The sequence below is a fragment of the Arachis ipaensis genome, chromosome B9 (assembly GCF_059453495.1).
Source record: "Arachis ipaensis isolate K30076 ecotype BB chromosome B9, ASM5945349v1, whole genome shotgun sequence".
Taxonomy (NCBI): Eukaryota; Viridiplantae; Streptophyta; class Magnoliopsida; order Fabales; family Fabaceae; genus Arachis; species Arachis ipaensis.
The window spans coordinates 37,887,280-37,905,077 of record NC_142444.1 but is presented as its reverse complement, the minus strand read 5'-3'; the positions used below and the strand labels follow the sequence as shown (position 1 = coordinate 37,905,077).

The following is a 17,798-nucleotide window of genomic DNA, read 5'->3' as shown; positions in this document are numbered from 1 at the left end:
GGCCACGTATCAGAATTTACAGAATACGCCCCCAGCGATTTCTGAAGCCCTTTTGGCCCAGATCCAAGTACAGAACACACAGATTAGAGGTTATAAAGTGGGGGAATGCATCCATTCAGAAAGGAGCTCGCATTTTTACTACTTTCCATGATTTAGGTTTTGTTTGAGAGAGGTTCTCTCCTCTCTCTCTTAGGATTTAGGACTTCTCTTAGTTTGTAAGAGTGACTCTCGATCCAGGTTTTATGTTTCTTTGTTTTAAGCTTCCCTTTTCACTTTTATTTATCTATTCCAGCACTTGAGTTGATTAATTACTTTTATAATTGAATTTATGAATTATCCCATATTATAGATTATTATTTGAATTAATGATATTTGAGGTATTTTCAATTTATGATTGCTCTTTTTACTTTATGTTATCACTGTTTCCGATCTAAAGACATTTTATTCCAGCAATTTACTTTTTTCCTTTTTGGTCTTGGTTAAGAAATCAGTAACTCAACAGTTGTCAAACTCAGCATAATTGATAATCGTTATCTTGCTAATTAAACTGAACTTCAATAATCCCAACTTTTTCTTAGGAAATAAATAGGATTCGAAGGTCAAACTAATTAGTCCCTTGACTTTCCTTTGCTTTAGTAAAGGTTAACTAAGTGGAATTTAGATTCAACTTTCATTATTGCTGAGAGATATAACTAAGTTGGACTTCCAATTTCTCTTACCTTGCCAGAAGTTTGCTTTACAGTATTTATTTATTTTAATTGCCATCTACTTTACTGGTCATTTAAATCACTTGCTTCTCTCCTTCTAAACCCCGATTACAACCTTTATAGCCAATAATAAGAACATACTCCCTTGCAGTTCCTTGAGAAGACGACCCGAGGTTTAAATACTCGGTTAACAATTTTTAAAGGGGTTTGTTACTTGTGACAACCAAAACGTTTGTATGAAAGGACTTTTGAAGGTTTAGAAACTATACTTGCAACGAGGATTTATCCGCAAATTTCTAGACCACGCAAAAGTTCTCTCATCACCACACCAATCAATTTCCTCAAGTCCAAGGAGACTACACTACTCTTGCTGTAGCCAACAACTACAACAACCGTTCTTCCTACCACCCTCAAAATCAATGCAATTACTCTCATGGTAACAACTATAGTCAAGACTGGCGGGATAACTCTCAAGGAAGCAACCACAATCAAAGGTGGAATCAAGGTAACCCTCCTTCTCAATACCAAAATAATTACTAACCTTTTTCTCAACCACCATTCCACAACAACTCGTACCAAGGCAACCAAAATCACCATAATCAACCATTTCAACACTCATATTAAAACCAACCCAGTAACCAAAGATACCAATCACCACATCAAAGACAATAAGCCCTCGCCAATCAACCCTCTTCCTCTTCCTCAAATCAACCCAATGAAGACGCTTTCCGTCCATTCTTTCAAGAACAAGAGAGGCTTCGGTCTATTATGGAGAAAAGTGAAGAAAACAATAGGAACCTTAGCACCCAAGTAGGGAATTTAACCAACCAAATAGTCGAGATGCTCTCTAGGATATCCTTGCATCCTCCCACTAACAATACCAACACCTCCCAATCTTGTAGCTCTTCTACCCTTCCTTCTCAACCTATCACAAACCCTAAAGGTAGCATCAATGCAATTACCTTAAGAAGCAGTACAACACTTGAGGACGTTGAGCCCAAGCTTATCATTTTGAAGGAGGATGTCCCCAATGTAGAAGTTGATGGAACGGTGGAATTAAATGAGGATAAAATGGAGGAAGTTGTAAGGGAAGAGGAAGAATAATTGAAGGCCAAGGAACCAAAGAGGAAGAACATCTTAGAAGAACAAACTCCTATACCCTTCCCCATGGTAACCAAGAAGGCCAAGAAGTATGAGGAGCTTGATCCTAATATGGTGCAACTTTTCAAGAATGTTGAGGTAACTATTCCACTCTTTGACGCCATACATCAAGTTTTGAAATATGCTAAATTTCTTAAGGAGTTGTGTACCCACAAGGAGAAGATAGAGTATTTTATCAATCTTTTCTCACATTTATTCAATGAAATAGCATGGTTTTGTGATTCTCCCTTAATTTGTGCTTAAGTGTGAAAACATGCTTTTAGACCTTTAATTTGATGATTTTAATTCACCTTTGATTCCACTAGATGCCTTGATGTGTTTGCTAGTAATTTCAGGTTGAAAAGGCTAGGAATGGATTAAAGGAGTGAAGAGAAAAGCATGCAAAATGGAGAACACATGGAAAAGCCAAAGAATTGGATGAGCTCATGGACGCGCACGCGTGGATCGCGAAAACTCAAGGGACGCGCACGCGTGCTGTATGCGTACGCGTCAGTGGCCGCACATGATTTTTAAGAGGAAAAAGTGCCCAGCGAATTCTGAGAAGCTGTGGGGCCCATTTTGTAACCAACTTTGGCGCCAAAATGCTTTAAAAATCAAGGATTGAAGAGCAAAGGGGGATTCCATCATTTTCCACATAGTTTAGCTTAGTTAATACTTTTAGTTAGTTTTAGAGAGAGAAGCTCTCACTTCTCTCTAGGAATTAGGATTAGGTTTAGTTCAATAATCTTAGATCTAGGTTTTAATTCATGCTCTCTTCTACTTCTACCTCTCAATTTTTTGTTCTTCTATTCTTTTGTTGTAATTTCTTCTACTTTGTTTCCATACTTGTTGTTGATCCACTCTTGTTCCTTTTATTTTCTTTCAATTCAATTTGAGGTAATTCATGTCAATAATGTTCTTTTTTATTGTTGTTGTTAATTCTTTGTAATAATTGTTGTTAGATTTCATTCTTGTTGTCAATTTACTATGCTTTCTTTTTATGCCTTCCAAGTGTTTGTCAAAATGCTTGAGACGATGTTAGAGTAGAATTTTATGTTCTTAGCTTGGGAAGGTAACTTAGGAATTCTTGAGTTACTAATGTCCAAGTGATTGATAGTTGATAGCCATTGACTCTAGTTCTCATTAATTCAATTAGTGAATAGCTAGGACTTATGGACCTGGATTGATATAGCTCATTTGACTTTCCTTTACTTGTTAGAGGATGACTTAGTGGGATTGATCCTTGCAATTATCATATTGTGGTTAGTGATAAGGATAGAGATCCTTGACCACCAAACCTTGCCAACACCTTTTTGTCATTTGATTTCCTTTACCATTTACTTTTCTTGTTCTCTATTCAAAACCCCAAAATATACATGTCCATAGCCAATAACAAGAACACTACCCTGGAATTTCTTTGAGAGATGACCCGAGGTTTGAATACTCCGGTTATTAGAATAATTAGGGATTTGTACTTGTGACAAACAAATTTTTGTATGAAGGGATTAGTGTTGGTTTAGAAACTATACTTCGACGAGATTTCATTTGAGAAATTTTAAACCGTCAAAAATCCATTCATCAATATCCTAGAGACACCTCCCATTGATTCGGATAGACCATCTTCCATCTTACTTGGGAGACCATTCTTAAAGACATCCCGCTTTAAATTGGATGCTTATTCTGGGAAATATTCTTTTGAAGCCAAAGAAAGGTGGTAAGGTTCAAATTGGATGAAACTATGAGGCAACCACTAGAGGTGCACTCCATTTTTGGTTGTGACATCATTGAAGATCATATAGTTTAAGTCCACTTTAGAGGTGATGAGGGAATTTATGTCAATAAAGGTTTGAGTACCAAAGGAGTTGGTAAGGAAGATGAAGATGCTCCACAACTTCTACATTATCAAGAAGACAACGCTACTAATCGTGGTCCAATTAACAAGTGGAAGCATCTTCCATTGAAGGACACTCTTGCCGAAGGCAACAAGGAGAGCAAGATAGATGTCCTTGAGGATGTCCCAAGGAGATGAAGCTTAAGCTCATGACTGTCCAACTTAAGGCCGTTAAACAAAAGTGGTAGGTGGGAAACACCCCACCATTGTATGATCTTCCATTTTTCTTTGTTTTCATGTTGAATACTTGCTTAGATTTGCCGGAATTTGATTGGTTTGGATCTTTGATTCTTTTAGTTCCCTTTTGTCTATGTGGATATTTGCTTTAGGAACTTTATTTCGCTTGTTTTAGGCCTTAGAGCATAGAAATTGGTAATATCTTGTGTAGGGTAGCCTCTTGGAGGGTGGAACAAAAGTTTTGTTCCCTGCTGATCTCGCGTACGCGGCCACATTCCTGTGTATGCACACACATTTTTTTAGCTCAAGACGCGTATGCGGTTGTTGCCCGCATACGCATTGCCTTCAAACAGAGAGTACCATCTGCATATGGGGCTTTCGCGTAAGCGCTTCACCTTTCGCGAACCATCTATTCGCGTAAGCAATTCCTTCACATATGCATGTTCCAAAGGCATCCAGCAATGCATGCGTATATGGCCCTTCTGCTGCATACACATCACCCTATTTTGGCCCAAGACGCATGTGCGACCCATGTTCGCATACGCAATGGCCCCATGCAGAGAGCACCTTCCGAGTATAGGCTGCTTGCGTACGCAACCTCTGCCTCCAGCTCTTCATTGATGTGTACACCCCCTCACACATGCATACGCATGGGTTCAAAAACCCTGAACCCCCTGTCGCGAACCCTTCTTCTCTCTTCACCCCTCTTTCATTTTATTTAACCAAATCATTCATCCTGCTACCACACTGCCACAACCCAACTCAGTCTAGCGCCACCGTCGCCGCCAATCTCTCTCTCTCCTCCATTCTCCCTCTTCCACTCTTCTCTTCTACAAAACCACCACCACCCTGTTGCAGCACCCTATCACGAGCTTCCTTTCGGTGATAGCTCTGCCGTTTCAATGCACCGCGCAACCACCACGCACTCCTTTTCCTATTCCTTCACCCCCTTTATTTTGCTCAGGTTCTTATTTCAAATTTCTGTTTTCTTTTCAGTTTAGGACTTAGTGTTTCAATTTGTTTTTAGTTTTAATTTCGTATTATTTAGTGATTTAGGTTAGTATATCTGTTGATTAGACATGATTGCAAGTGTCGGATTGATTGTGTTTGAGCTGATTGTTGCTTGCTTTTGGTTAATGATGAGCGGATAATTTATATGCTTTTTAGCATTGTTTTTAGTATGTTTTTAGTATGTTTTAGTTAGTTTTTATTATATTTTATTAGTTTTTAAATAAAAATCACATTTCTGGACTTTACTATGAGTTTGTGTATTTTTCTGAAATTTCAGGTATTTTCTGGCTGAAATTGTGGGACCTGAGCAAAAATCTGATTCAGAGGCTGAAAAAGGACTGCAGATACTGTTGGATTCTGACCTTCATTCACTGGAAGCGAATTTTTTGGAGCTACAGAAGTTCAATTGGCTCGCTCTCAATTGCGTTGGAAAGTAGACATCCTGGGCTTTCCAGCAATATATACTAGTCCATACTTTGCTCGAGATTTGATGGCCCAAACTGGCGTTCCAAGTTGGCATAAAAATTCTGGCGTCAAAACGCCAAAACTGGCAGAAAAGCTGGAGTTAAACGCCCAAACTGGCACAAAAGCTGGCGTTTAACTCCAAGAAAAGTCTTTATATGTGAAAGCTTCAATGCTCAGCCCAAGCACACACCAAGTGGTCCCGGAAGAAGATTTCTGCAAAAGGATCAATGGATCCTATTCCAACATGATCGAGAACCAACAGCTGATTAGCCGTGCGGTGACAGCGCATTTGGACCATTTTCACTGAGAGGACGAGAGGTAGCCATTGACAATGGTGAAACCCAACATAAGCTTGCCATGGAAAGGAGTATGAATGATTGGAAGAAGGCAATAGGAAAGCAGAGGTTCAGAAGGAACAAAGCATCTTCATACGCTTATCTGGAATTCTCACCAATGAATTACATAAGTATCTCTATCCTATTTATGTTTTATTCATCTTTTAATTATCAATTCTCCATAGCCATTTGAATCTGCCTGACTGAGATTTACAAGATGACCATAGCTTGCTTCAAGCCGACAATCTTTGTGGGATCGACCCTTACTCACGTAAGGTTTATTACTTGGACGACTCAGTGCACTTGCTGGTTAGTTGTGCGGAGTTGTAATAAAGAGTTAAGATTACAATTGTGCGTACCATGTTGTTGGCGCCATTGATGATCACAATTTCGTGCACCAAGTTTTTGGCACCATTGCCGGGGATTGTTTGAGTTTGGACAACTGACGGTTCATCTTGTTGCTCAGATTAGGTAATTTTATTTTATGTTTAAGCTTTTTACTTTTTATTTTCGAAAAAAAAAAAGAAAAAAATTAATATTCTGTTCTTCGGAGTTTTTAAGAATGAATTCTAGAGTTTCATGATAATTTGTTGAAGTCTGGCTAGTTGTGAAACCATGTCTAAACTTTTGGACCGAGGTTTCAACTTATCATCACAAGAGCTTGTTGATTTCAATCAATTTTGCTGTTGAAGGTAATGATTTGCTAAAGCTTGGCTGGCCATTGGCCATGTCTAGTGTTTTGGACCGAAGCTTTCACTGAAAGCTTGGCTGGCTAGTAAGCCATGTCTAATTCCTGGACCGGAGTTTTAGACTAACATTGCATGATTCCTGGAATTCTCATTAAAAATGTTGAATACCTTATTTTCTCTTTTTCCAATTAATTTTCGAAAAATTACAAAAAAAATTAATAAAATTTTAAAACCAAAAATATTTTGTGTTTCTTGTTTGAGTCTAGTGTCAATTTTTAAGTTTGGTGTCAATTGCATGTCTTTATTCTTCCTGCATTTTTCGAATATATGCATTATGTTCTTCATTCATCTTCAAGTTGTTCTTGATGATTTCCTTGCTCTGATCTTTAAATTCTCTTACTTTGTGTGTTTTGTTGTTTCTCATATGTATTCTAAATTTGTTATTGTCTCTAATATGAAAATTTCTAAATTTGGTGTCTTGCATGCATTGTTTATTTGATCTTAGTTCTTCATGATTTAGTTTCATTTTGTTATTATTCTCTAAAAATTAAAAAAAAAATTTAAAAACTATGTCTTTTCAAGTCAATAATACAGAGAATTGAAGATTCAGAACATTCAGCAGAGGAATTACACAGAAAAAGTTGGGCATTCAAAACGCCCAATGAGGAAGGGAAACTGGCGTTTAAACGCCAGCCAGGGTACCTGGCTAGGCGTTAAACGCCCAAAAGGGTAGTATTTTGGGCGTTAAACGCCAGAATGGATACCATTCTGGGCATTTAACGCCAGGAGGACATTAGAGGGAAGATTTTGTTTTTAATTCAAATCTTTTTCAAATTTTCATACTTTTTCAAAATCAAATCTTTTTCAAATTTTCATACTTTTTCAAAATCAAATCTTTTTCAAATCATATCTTTTCAATCATATCTTTTCAAAATCAATTTCTTTCCATTTTTTATTTTTTTACTATTTTCGAAAATCCTTGTTATAATTAATGATTTAATTCAAAATTTTCAAGTTGTTACTTGCCTATTAAGAAAGGATCAATTTTGAATTTTAGAATCATATCTTTTAAATTTCTTGTTAGCCAAGTCATTAATTTTAAAAAAAAAATCAAATCTTTTTAATTGATTGTCAATCATATCTTTTTGAAAACCATATTTTCTCAATCATATCTTCTCAATCACATCTTTTTCAAAATTTATTTTCAATCATATCTTTTTTATTTCTAATTTCAAAATCTTTTTTTCAAAACCAGTTAACTACTTTCTCAATTTCAATTTTCGAAAATCATCAACCATTTTTAAAAAAGAAAATTTTTTTAATTATTTCAAAATCTTTTTAATTTGTTTTCGAAAATTCTTCCCCTCTTCTCACATCCTTCTATTTAAGGACTAAACACTCCTCCACTATCAGCAATTCGGACTCTCTCTCTATAAGTTCGAATTCTCTCCTCTCTACCTCCTCCTTCTACTCTTCTTTTCCTCTGACACCTCAACAAATCCCTATACTGTGACATAGAGGATTCCATACTTTCTTCTCCTCTCTTTCATATGAGCAAGAGCAAGGACAAAGGCATTCTTGTTGAAGCTGATCCTGAACCTGAAAGGACCTTGAAGAGAAAGCTAAGAGAAGCTAAAGTACAACTCTCTGTAGAGGACCTAACAGAAATTTTCAAACAAAAAGAAGCCATGGCAGCCGAAAACAATAACAATGCCAACAATGCAAGGAAGGTGCTTGGTGACTTTACTGCACCTACTCCCGACTTCTATGGAAGAAGCATCTCTATCCCTGCTATTGGAGCAAATAACTTTGAGCTTAAGCCTCAATTAGTTTCTCTAATGCAACAGAATTGCAAGTTTCATGGACTTCCATTAGAAGATCCTCATCAGTTCTTAGCTGAATTCTTGCAAATCTGTGATACTGTTAATACCAATGGGGTTGACCCTGAGGTCTACAGACTTATGCTCTTCCCTTTTGCTGTAAGAGACAGAGCTAGAACATGGTTGGACTCACAACCTAAAGAAAGCCTGAACTCTTGGGAAAAGCTAGTCAATGCCTTCTTGGCAAAGTTCTTTCCACCTCAAAATTTGAGTAAGCTTAGAGTGGAAGTCCAAACCTTCAGACAGAAGGAAGGTGAATCCCTCTATGAATCTTGGGAAAGATACAAGTAATTGATCAGACGGTGTCCTTCTGACATGCTTTCAGAATGGAGCATCATAGGTATCTTCTATGATGGTCTATCTAAACTGTCCAAGATGTCATTGGACAGCTCTGCCGGAGGATCTCTTCATCTGAAGAAGACGCCTGCAGAAGCTCAGGAACTCATTGAAATGGTTGCAAATAACCAATTCATGTACACTTCTGAAAGGAATCCTGGGAATAATGGGACAAATCAGAAGAAAGGAGTTCTTGAGATTGATACTCTGAATGCCATATTGGCTCAGAACAAAATATTGACTCAACAAGTCAATATGATTTCTCAGAGTCTGTCTGGCATACAAGCAGCAACAGGCAGTATCAAAGAAGCCTCATCTGAAGAAGAAGCTTATGATCCTGAGAATCCAGCAATGGAAGAGGTGAATTACATGGGAGAACCCTATGGAAACACCTATAATCCTTCATGGAGAAATCATCCAAATATCTCATGGAAGGACCAACAGAGGCCTCAACAAGGCTTTAACAACAGTAATGGTGGAAGAAATAGGTTTAGCAATAGCAAGCCTTTTCCATCATCTTCTCAGCAACAGACAGAGAATTCTAAGCAGAGCCACTCTGACTTAGCAACCATAGTCTCTGATTTAATTAAGACCACTCAAAGTTTCATGACTGAAACAAGGTCCTCCATTAGAAATTTGGAGGCACAAGTGGGTCAGCTGAGTAAGAAAGTTACTGAACTCCCTCCTAGTGCTCTCCCAAGCAATATAGAAGAGAATCCAAAAAGAGAGTGCAAGGCCATCAACATAACCCACATGGCCGAACCTGGAGAGGAGGAAGAGGCAGTGATCTCCACTGAGGAAGACCTCAATGGACGTCCACTGGCCTCCAAAGAGTTCCCTAATGAGGAACCATGGGAATCTGAGGCTCATACACAGACCATAGAGATTCCATTGAATTTACTTCTGCCATTCATGAGCTCTGGTGAGTATTCTTCCTCTGAAGAGGATGAAGATATTACTAAAGAGCAAGTTGCTAAGTACCTTGGAGCAATCATGAAGCTAAATGCCAACTTATTTGGTAATGAGACTTGGGAGGATGAACCCCCCTTGCTCACCAAAGAACTGGATGACTTGACTTGGCAGAGATTACCTTAGAAGAGACAGGATCCTGGGAAGTTCTCAATACCTTGTACCATAGGCACCATGACCTTTGAGAAAGCTCTGTGTGACCTGGGGTCAAGTATAAACCTCATAACTCTCTCTGTAATGTAGAAGCTAGGGATCCTTGAGGTACAAGTTACAAGAATCTCACTAGAGATGGCAGACAATTCAAGAAAACAGGCTTATGGACTTGTACAGGATGTCTTGGTAAAGGTTGCAGACCACTACATCCCTGCTGATTTCATAATCCTAGACACTGGGAAGTATATGGATGAATCCATCATCCTTGGCAGACCCTTTCTAGCCACAGCAAAAGCTGTGATCGATGTTGACAGAGGAGAATTGGTCCTTCAAGTGAATAAGGACTCCCTTGTGTTTAAGACTCAAGGTTCTCCTTCTGTAACCATGGAGAGGAAGCATGAAAAGCTTCTCTCAATGCAGAGTCAAACAGAGCCCCCCACATTCAAACTCTAAGTTTGGTGTTGGGAGGCCAACACTAGGCTCTGAACATCTATGAGGCTCCATGAGAGCCCACTGTCAAGCTATTGACATTAAAGAAGCGCTTGTTGGGAGGCAACCCAATTTTATTATATCTATTTATTTTTTATTGCTATTTTATATTTTCTGTAGGTTGATGATCATGTGAAGTCACAAAAATAACTAAAAAAGCAAAAATAGAATGAAAAGCAGTATTAAAAATAGCACACCCTGGAAGAGAAGCTTACTGGCGTTTAAACGCCAGAAAGGGGCACAGAGCTGATGTTTAACGCCAGAAATAGGCACAAAACTGGCGTTAAACGCCAGAAAGGGGAGAAAAGCTGGCGTTAAACGCCAGAAATGGGCAGCAACTTGGCGTTTAACGCCAGGATTGGCATAGGAAGGGGCGTTTACACGCCAACATGGTGCAGGGATGAGAAATTCTTGACACCTAAGGATTTGTGGACCCCACAGGATCCACACCTACCTCATCTCTCTCTCTCTCCTTCACACATTTCCATAACACCCTTCCCCAAACACCCTTCACCAATCACCTCAATGCCTCTTCCCCAAAAACCCCTCACCTATCAAATCCTACCCTTTTCTCCATAATCTCTTCACCAATCCACATTCATCCATCATAAAACCCCACCTACCTCACCATTCAAATTCAAACCACTTTCCCTCCCAAACCCACCCACACATGGCCGAACCCTACCCCTCTCTCCACTCCTATATAAACCCCTCATCCCTCCTTCATTTTCACACATCACAAACACTTCTTTCCCCACTTGGCCGAATCACTCCCACTTCTCCATCTCCTCTAATTTCTTCTTTTTCTACTCCTTTCTTTCTTCTTTTGCTCGAGGACGAGCAAACCTTCTAAGTTTGGTGTGGTAAAAGCGTTGCTTTTTATTTTTCCATAACCATTTATGGCACCTAAGGCCGGAGAAACCTCTAGAAAGAGAAAAGGAAAGGCAAAAGCTTCCACCTCCGAGTCATGGGAGATGGAGAGATTCATCTCAAGAGTGCATCAAGACCACTTCTATGAAGTTTTGGCCAAGAAGAAGGTGATCCCCGAGGTCCCTTTCAAACTCAAAAAGGGTGAATATCCGGAGATCCGACATGAGATTCGAAGAAAAGGTTGGAAAATTCTCACCAACCCCATTCAATAAGTCGGGATCTTAATGGTTCAAGAGTTCTATGCCAATGCATGGATCACCAAGAACCATGATCAAAGTGTGAACCTGAACCCTAAGAATTGGCTTACAATGGTTCGGGAGAAATGCTTAGATTTCAGTTCGAAAAATATAAGGTTGGCATTCAACTTGCCCATGATGCAAGGAGATGCACGCCCCTATACTAGAATGGTCAACTTTGATCAAAGGTTGGACCAAGTCCTGATAGACATTTGTGAAGAGGGCACTCAATGGAAGAGAGATTCAAGAGGGAAGCCGGTTCAACTAAGAAGGCATGACCTCAAGCCTGTGGCTAGGGGATGGTTGGAGTTCATCCAACGCTCAATCATTCCCACTAGCAACCGGTCTGAAGTTACTATAGACTGGGCTATCATGATCCATAGCATCATGATTGGAGAGGAAGTAGAAGTTCATGAGGTTATATCCCTAGAACTCGACATAGTGGCGGACAAGTCCTCTACTTTGGCAAGGTTAGCCTTCCCTCATCTCATTTGTCACATCTGCAATTCAGCTGGAATTGACATAGAGGAAGACATCCTCATTGATGAGGACAAGCCCATCACTAAGAAAAGGATGGAGCAAACAAGAGAGCCCACTCATGGACAAGAGCATGAGGAAATTCCTCATCATGAAATCTCTGAGATGCCTCAAGGGATGCATTTTCCTCCACAAAACTATTGGGAGCAAATCAACACCTCCCTAGGAGAATTAAGTTCCAACATGGGACAACTAAGGGTGGAGCACCAAGAGCATTCCATCCTCCTCCATGAAATTAGAGAAGACCAAAAAGTCATGAGGGAGGAGCAATAAAGCCAAGGAAGAGACATTGAGGAGCTCAAACACTCCATAAGATCTTCAAGAGGAAGAACAAGCCGCCATCACTAAGGTGGACCCGTTCTTTAATCTCCTTGCTCTTATTTTTCTATTTTTCAAAAATTATGCTTTATGTTTATCTATGTTTGTATCTTTATTACATGATCATTAGTGTCTTAGTGTCTATGTCTTAAAGCTATGAATGTCCTATGAATCCATCACCTTTCTTAAAAGAAAAATGTTTTAATCACAAAAGAACAAGAAGTACATGATTTCGAATTCATCCTTGAAACTAGTTTAATTATTTTGATGTGGTGACAATACTTTTTGTTTTCTGAATGAATGCTTGAACAGTGCATATTTTTTGAATTTGTTGTTTATGAATGTTAAAATTGTTGGCTCTTGAAAGAATGATGAAAAAGGAGAAATGTTATTGATAATCTGAAAAATCATAAAAATAATTCTTGAAGCAAGAAAAAGCAGTGAAAAGCTTGCGGAAAAAAGAAGAAGAAGAAGAGAAAAAAATTGGCGAAAAAAAGAAAAAAGAAAGAAAAAGAAAAAGTAAGCAGAAAAAGCCAATAGCCCTTTAAACCAAAAGGCAAGGGTAAAATAAAAAGGATCCAAGGCTTTGAGCATTAGTGGATAGGAGGGCCCACAGGAATAAAATCCTGGCCTAAGCGACTAAACCAAGCTGTCCCTAACCATGTGCTTGTGGCGTGAAGGTGTCAAGTGAAAAGCTTGAGACTAAGCGGTTAAAGTCGTGGTCCAAAGCAAAAAAAAGAGTGTGCTTAAGAGCTCTGGACACCTCTAATTGGGGACTCTAGCAAAACTGAGTCACAATCTGAAAAGGTTCACCCAGTTATGTGTCTGTGACATTTATGTATCCGGTGGTAATACTGGAAAACAAAATGCTTAGGGTCACGGCCAAGACTCATAAAGTAACTGTGTTCAAGAATCAACATACTGAACTAGGAGAATCAATAACACTATCTGAATTTTGAGTTCCTATAGATGCCAATCATTCTGAACTTCAAAGGATAAAGTGAGATACCAAAACTGTTCAGAGGCAAAAAGCTACTAGTCCCGCTCATCTAATTGGAGCTAAGTTTCATTGATATTTTAGAATTTATAGTATATTCTCTTCTTTTTATCCTATTTGATTTTCAGTTGCTTGGGGACAAGCAACAATTTAAGTTTGGTGTTGTGATGAGCAGATAATTTATACGCTTTTTGGCATTATTTTTAGTATGTTTTAGTTAGTTTTTATTATATTTTTATTAGTTTTTAAATAAAAATCACATTTCTGGACTTTACTATGAGTTTGTGTATTTTTCTATGATTTCAGGTATTTTCTGGCTGAAATTGAGTGACCTGAGCAAAAATCTGATTCAGAGGCTAAAAAGGGATTGCAGATGCTGTTGGATTCTGACCTCCGTGTACTCGAAGCGGATTTTCTGGAGCTAAAAAAGCCCAATTGGCGCGCTCTCAATTGCGTTGGAAAGTAGACATCCTGGGCTTTCCAACAATATATAATAGTTCATACTTTGCTCGAGATTTGATGGCCCAAACCGGCGTTCCAAGTCAGCATAAAAATTCTGGCGTTAAAAACGCCAGAATTGGCAGAAAAGCTGGAGTTAAACGCCCAAACTGGCACAAAAGCTGGCGTTTAACTCCAAGAAAAGTCTCTACATGTGAAAGCTTCAATGCTCAGCCCAAGCACACACCAAGTGGGCCCGGAAGAAGATTTCTGCATTAATTACTTATTTCTGTAAACCCTAGGCTACTAGTTCTCTATAAATAGGACCTTTTGCTATTGTATTTTTATCTAGGTTCTTCTGGTTCCCTCTCTGGGGCCGAAGCCAATGATCACCATTATCATTTTTATATTTTCAATGGTGGAGTTTTTACACAGCATAGATTAAGGTGTGGAGCTTTGTTGTTCCTCATGAATTAATGCAAAGTACTATTGTTTTTCTATTCAACTCAAGCCTATTTCTGTTCTAAGATATCCACTCGTTCTTCAACCTGACGAATGTGATGATCTGTGACACTCATCATCATTCTCACCTATGAACGCGTGCCTGACAACCACTTCCGTTCTACTTGCAATAACTTGAGTGTGTATCTCTTAGCCTCCTGGTTCATGACGCATGGTTGCCTCGCTTGACAACCGAGCCTTCCATTCCATGAGATCAGAGTCTTCGTGGTATAGGCTAGAATCAATTGGCAGCATTCTTGAGATCCAAAAAGTCTAAACCTTGTCTATGGTATTCCGAGTAGGATCTGGGAAGGGATGACTGTGACGAGCTTCAAACTCGCGAGTGTTGGACGTAGTGACAGACGCAAAATGATCAATGGATCCTATTCCAACATGATCGAGAACCAACAGCTGATTAGCCGTGCGGTGACAGTGTATTTGGACCATTTTTACTGAGAGGACGGGAGGTAGCCATTGACAATGGTGAAACCCAACATAAGCTTGCCATGGAAAGGAGTATGAATGATTGAAAGAAGGTAATAGGAAAGCAGAGGTTCAGAAGGAACAAAGCATCTTCATATGCTTATCTGGAATTCTCACCAATGAATTACATAAGTATCTCTATCCTATTTATGTTTTATTCATCTTTTAATTATCAATTCTCCATAACCATTTGAATCTGCCTAACTGAGATTTACAAGATGACCATAGCTTGCTTCAAGCCGACAATCTCTGTGGGATCGACCCTTACTCACGTAAGGTTTATTACTTGGACGACCCAGTGCACTTGCTGGTTAGTTGTGCGGAGTTGTGATAAAGAGTTGAGATTACAATTGTGCGTACCAAGTTGTTGGTGCCATTGATGATAATAATTTCGTGCACCAGTTAACTTTGAGAGATTTAAATCATGCATATTGATGCGTGAGCATCTTATATCCTTTTTCTAGTTATTTTTAGTTAGATTTCATTTAATTTTACTTGATTTTGATGCAAAAATCCTCTTTGGACACTACTTTGAGTTTTTCTTGTGTTTTTATGATTTCAGGTGAAATTCTGAACAATTTGGCTGAGTTTGGAGCTAAAAAGAAAAATGTTGGCAACACCCCCCTGGGCGCTGAATGCTCAACCGGCGTTTCATGCCAGCAGGGGATCAAGACCAGAAACGTGCACTCCTCCCTTGGGGCGTTTAACGCCCAATCTGGCATTAAACGCCAGCAGCTGGCCTAATTCACCCTCATTTGGGCCTCTTAAGTGGATTTTGCACTCCTTAGCTTGTTTTTAATTCCTTTTTGTAATTTTTAATTACAAACAATATCTTTTAGGATTATTATTATTTTATTTCCATATCAAATTAGATTAATATTAAAAGGAAAAGATCACTTGTATCTGGGTCTTCTTCCTTCCGTATTTTTCAGAACCCTGTTTTCTCTGTAAGTCATGAGCAATTAAACCTCTTGGTTAAGGTTAGGAACTCTATTTATTTCTTTGGATTAGAACTATTATTCTTCTATTTTAATTAATGTTTTGATTGAATTATAAAGTTTGTTTTCATTCTTAATCTTATGAACTAGGTGGAACGAGAGTATGACCCTTTTCTACTTGAGTTCTTGTGATTCTCGAGAGAGTTATCTTGCTTGAACTACATCTTGAAAACAAATTTCTCCTGAATTGCTAATTACATGAGTTAATTGGGATATGTGACATATAATCCTATTAGTAGGGGTGGCAAGCGGGGAAGCCCGCCCCGCTCGGCCAAAAGCTTGCCCTTTGGCAGACTAGCCCGCCCCGCCCTACCTAGTGAGGTGGTCCTAGAATCCCACCCTGCCCCACCTAACTGCGGGCTGGTGGGCTAGCGGGCTAAGCCCGCCAAAGCTCCTCTTTTTTTTTTACTATTAACTACTAAATAATATATATAATTTCACAATCATATTAATAAATTTATAGTTTCTAAAGGCATAAAAAATTATATTTTTTATATTCCTAAACATCAAAATCTTTGTAATTATAAATATCTAATAAACATAATTATAAACCAAGTTTTCATCCAAAATATAAGTATAAATATTCTCTCCAAAGCAAAATAAACATAATTTAAAACATAATTATAAATATTGTCTCCAAAGTAACATAAACATAATCCAAACCACTCAGTTTTTATCTTCACACTCTTGTAAGTTAGGTTGGGGAAAGTTAAGTTTTGGCCAAAAAATTATAAAAATACCCCCTCACTAAAAAAATACTAAGCCCGGCGGGGAAGCCCGCCCCGCCCCGCCAAAGCCCGTGGTTTAAGCGGTGCGGGTTAAGTGGGCTTTTGCTATTTGGCGGTCCTAATTTTCTAGCCCGGCCCACCTTTTTTGGCGGGTTACACGGACCGACCCGGTGGGTTTAGGCCCGTTTGCCACCCCTACCTATTAGCTTTGGGTAATTAGGGTTTTTGTGGCTATAAACTAGTTTTTGAATTTCACCTTCTAATCTGAATTAAGTAACCACGAGAATAGCGGTTAATGAAGGTTAGAGGAGATTAAATCACTAAGAGATTAGGGTTTAATCATTTACAATTTGCCATAGAATGAATCATGCATTGTTAAAATAGTTGGTAAGAACTTTTAATCCGGAAAAGTAAACATCTCCGAGACCTTAATTGTTTTCCTATACTGTTTTCACACTAAACCTTTTGATTGCTTTATTTACTTTCTTATTTATTGTTTTATGTGTTCAACCATCAAAACCCTTTTCTATTCACCTAACTAAGTCCAACCTGACAACCATTGCTTGCTCAGCCGACAATCCTTGTGGGATCGACCCTCACTCACCTGAGGTATTACTTGGATGACCCGGTGCACTTGCTGGTTAAGCTGTGGGTATTCAAAAATCTTGCACCAAATTTTTGGCGTCGTTGCCGGAAATTATTTGTGACTGACAACTACCAGTTGTCTGGTTATTTAGATTAGGTATTTTTCTTAGTTTTTGTTTCTTCCTTTTTCTGTAAATTTTCGAAATCATTTTAGTTTACTTTATTTTCCTTTAATTTTTTATTTTAAGTTTGGTGTCCCGTTAGTGTTTTACTCTTTTTATTTTTATCAAACTTTTCTATTGTTTTCCTCTTTTAAGTTTTCAAATTTTTAGGTTATTTTTGCATTCTTTTAGTTTAATTATTGCTTTATTTTATTTTATTTCTTATTTTTAGGATATCTCATTGGGAGCTCTCTATACTTTGACATAGAAACTCCCACTTTCCTTGGTTTTTTGTTTGTGCGTGCAGGAATAGGGGGAGCTCACTATGGAACCAAATGGGAATGCATAACTCAGAAGAATCATGGGCTCTTACACAGCCTCCACTCCCAATTTTTATGGAAGAAGCATCAGTGTGCATCCTATTGGAGCAGATGAGTTTGAGATCAACCCACAGTTGATCATCCTGGTACAACAAAATTGCCAATTTCACGGGCTTCTGCACGAAGATCCTAACATGTTCATCTCTAACTTCCTGCGGATCTGTGATACTGTGAAAACCATTGGAGTAAACCTTGGAGTTTACAAGCTGATACTCTTTCCATTTGCTGTGAAAGATTAAGCAAAGGAATGACTTGATGCTCAAC

The 17,798-nt window shown here is 38.5% G+C and overlaps 1 non-coding gene across 1 annotated transcript; it reads right to left on the bottom strand.

Annotated features, from left to right (window-relative positions):
- Positions 1–8,508: 8,508 nt before the first annotated feature.
- On the bottom strand, positions 8,509–8,616 carry LOC148544341 (small nucleolar RNA R71). Its single transcript, XR_015901527.1, has one exon. It is a non-coding gene; the product is annotated as a small nucleolar RNA R71 (small nucleolar RNA).
- Between the last annotated feature and the right edge of the window lie 9,182 nt (positions 8,617–17,798).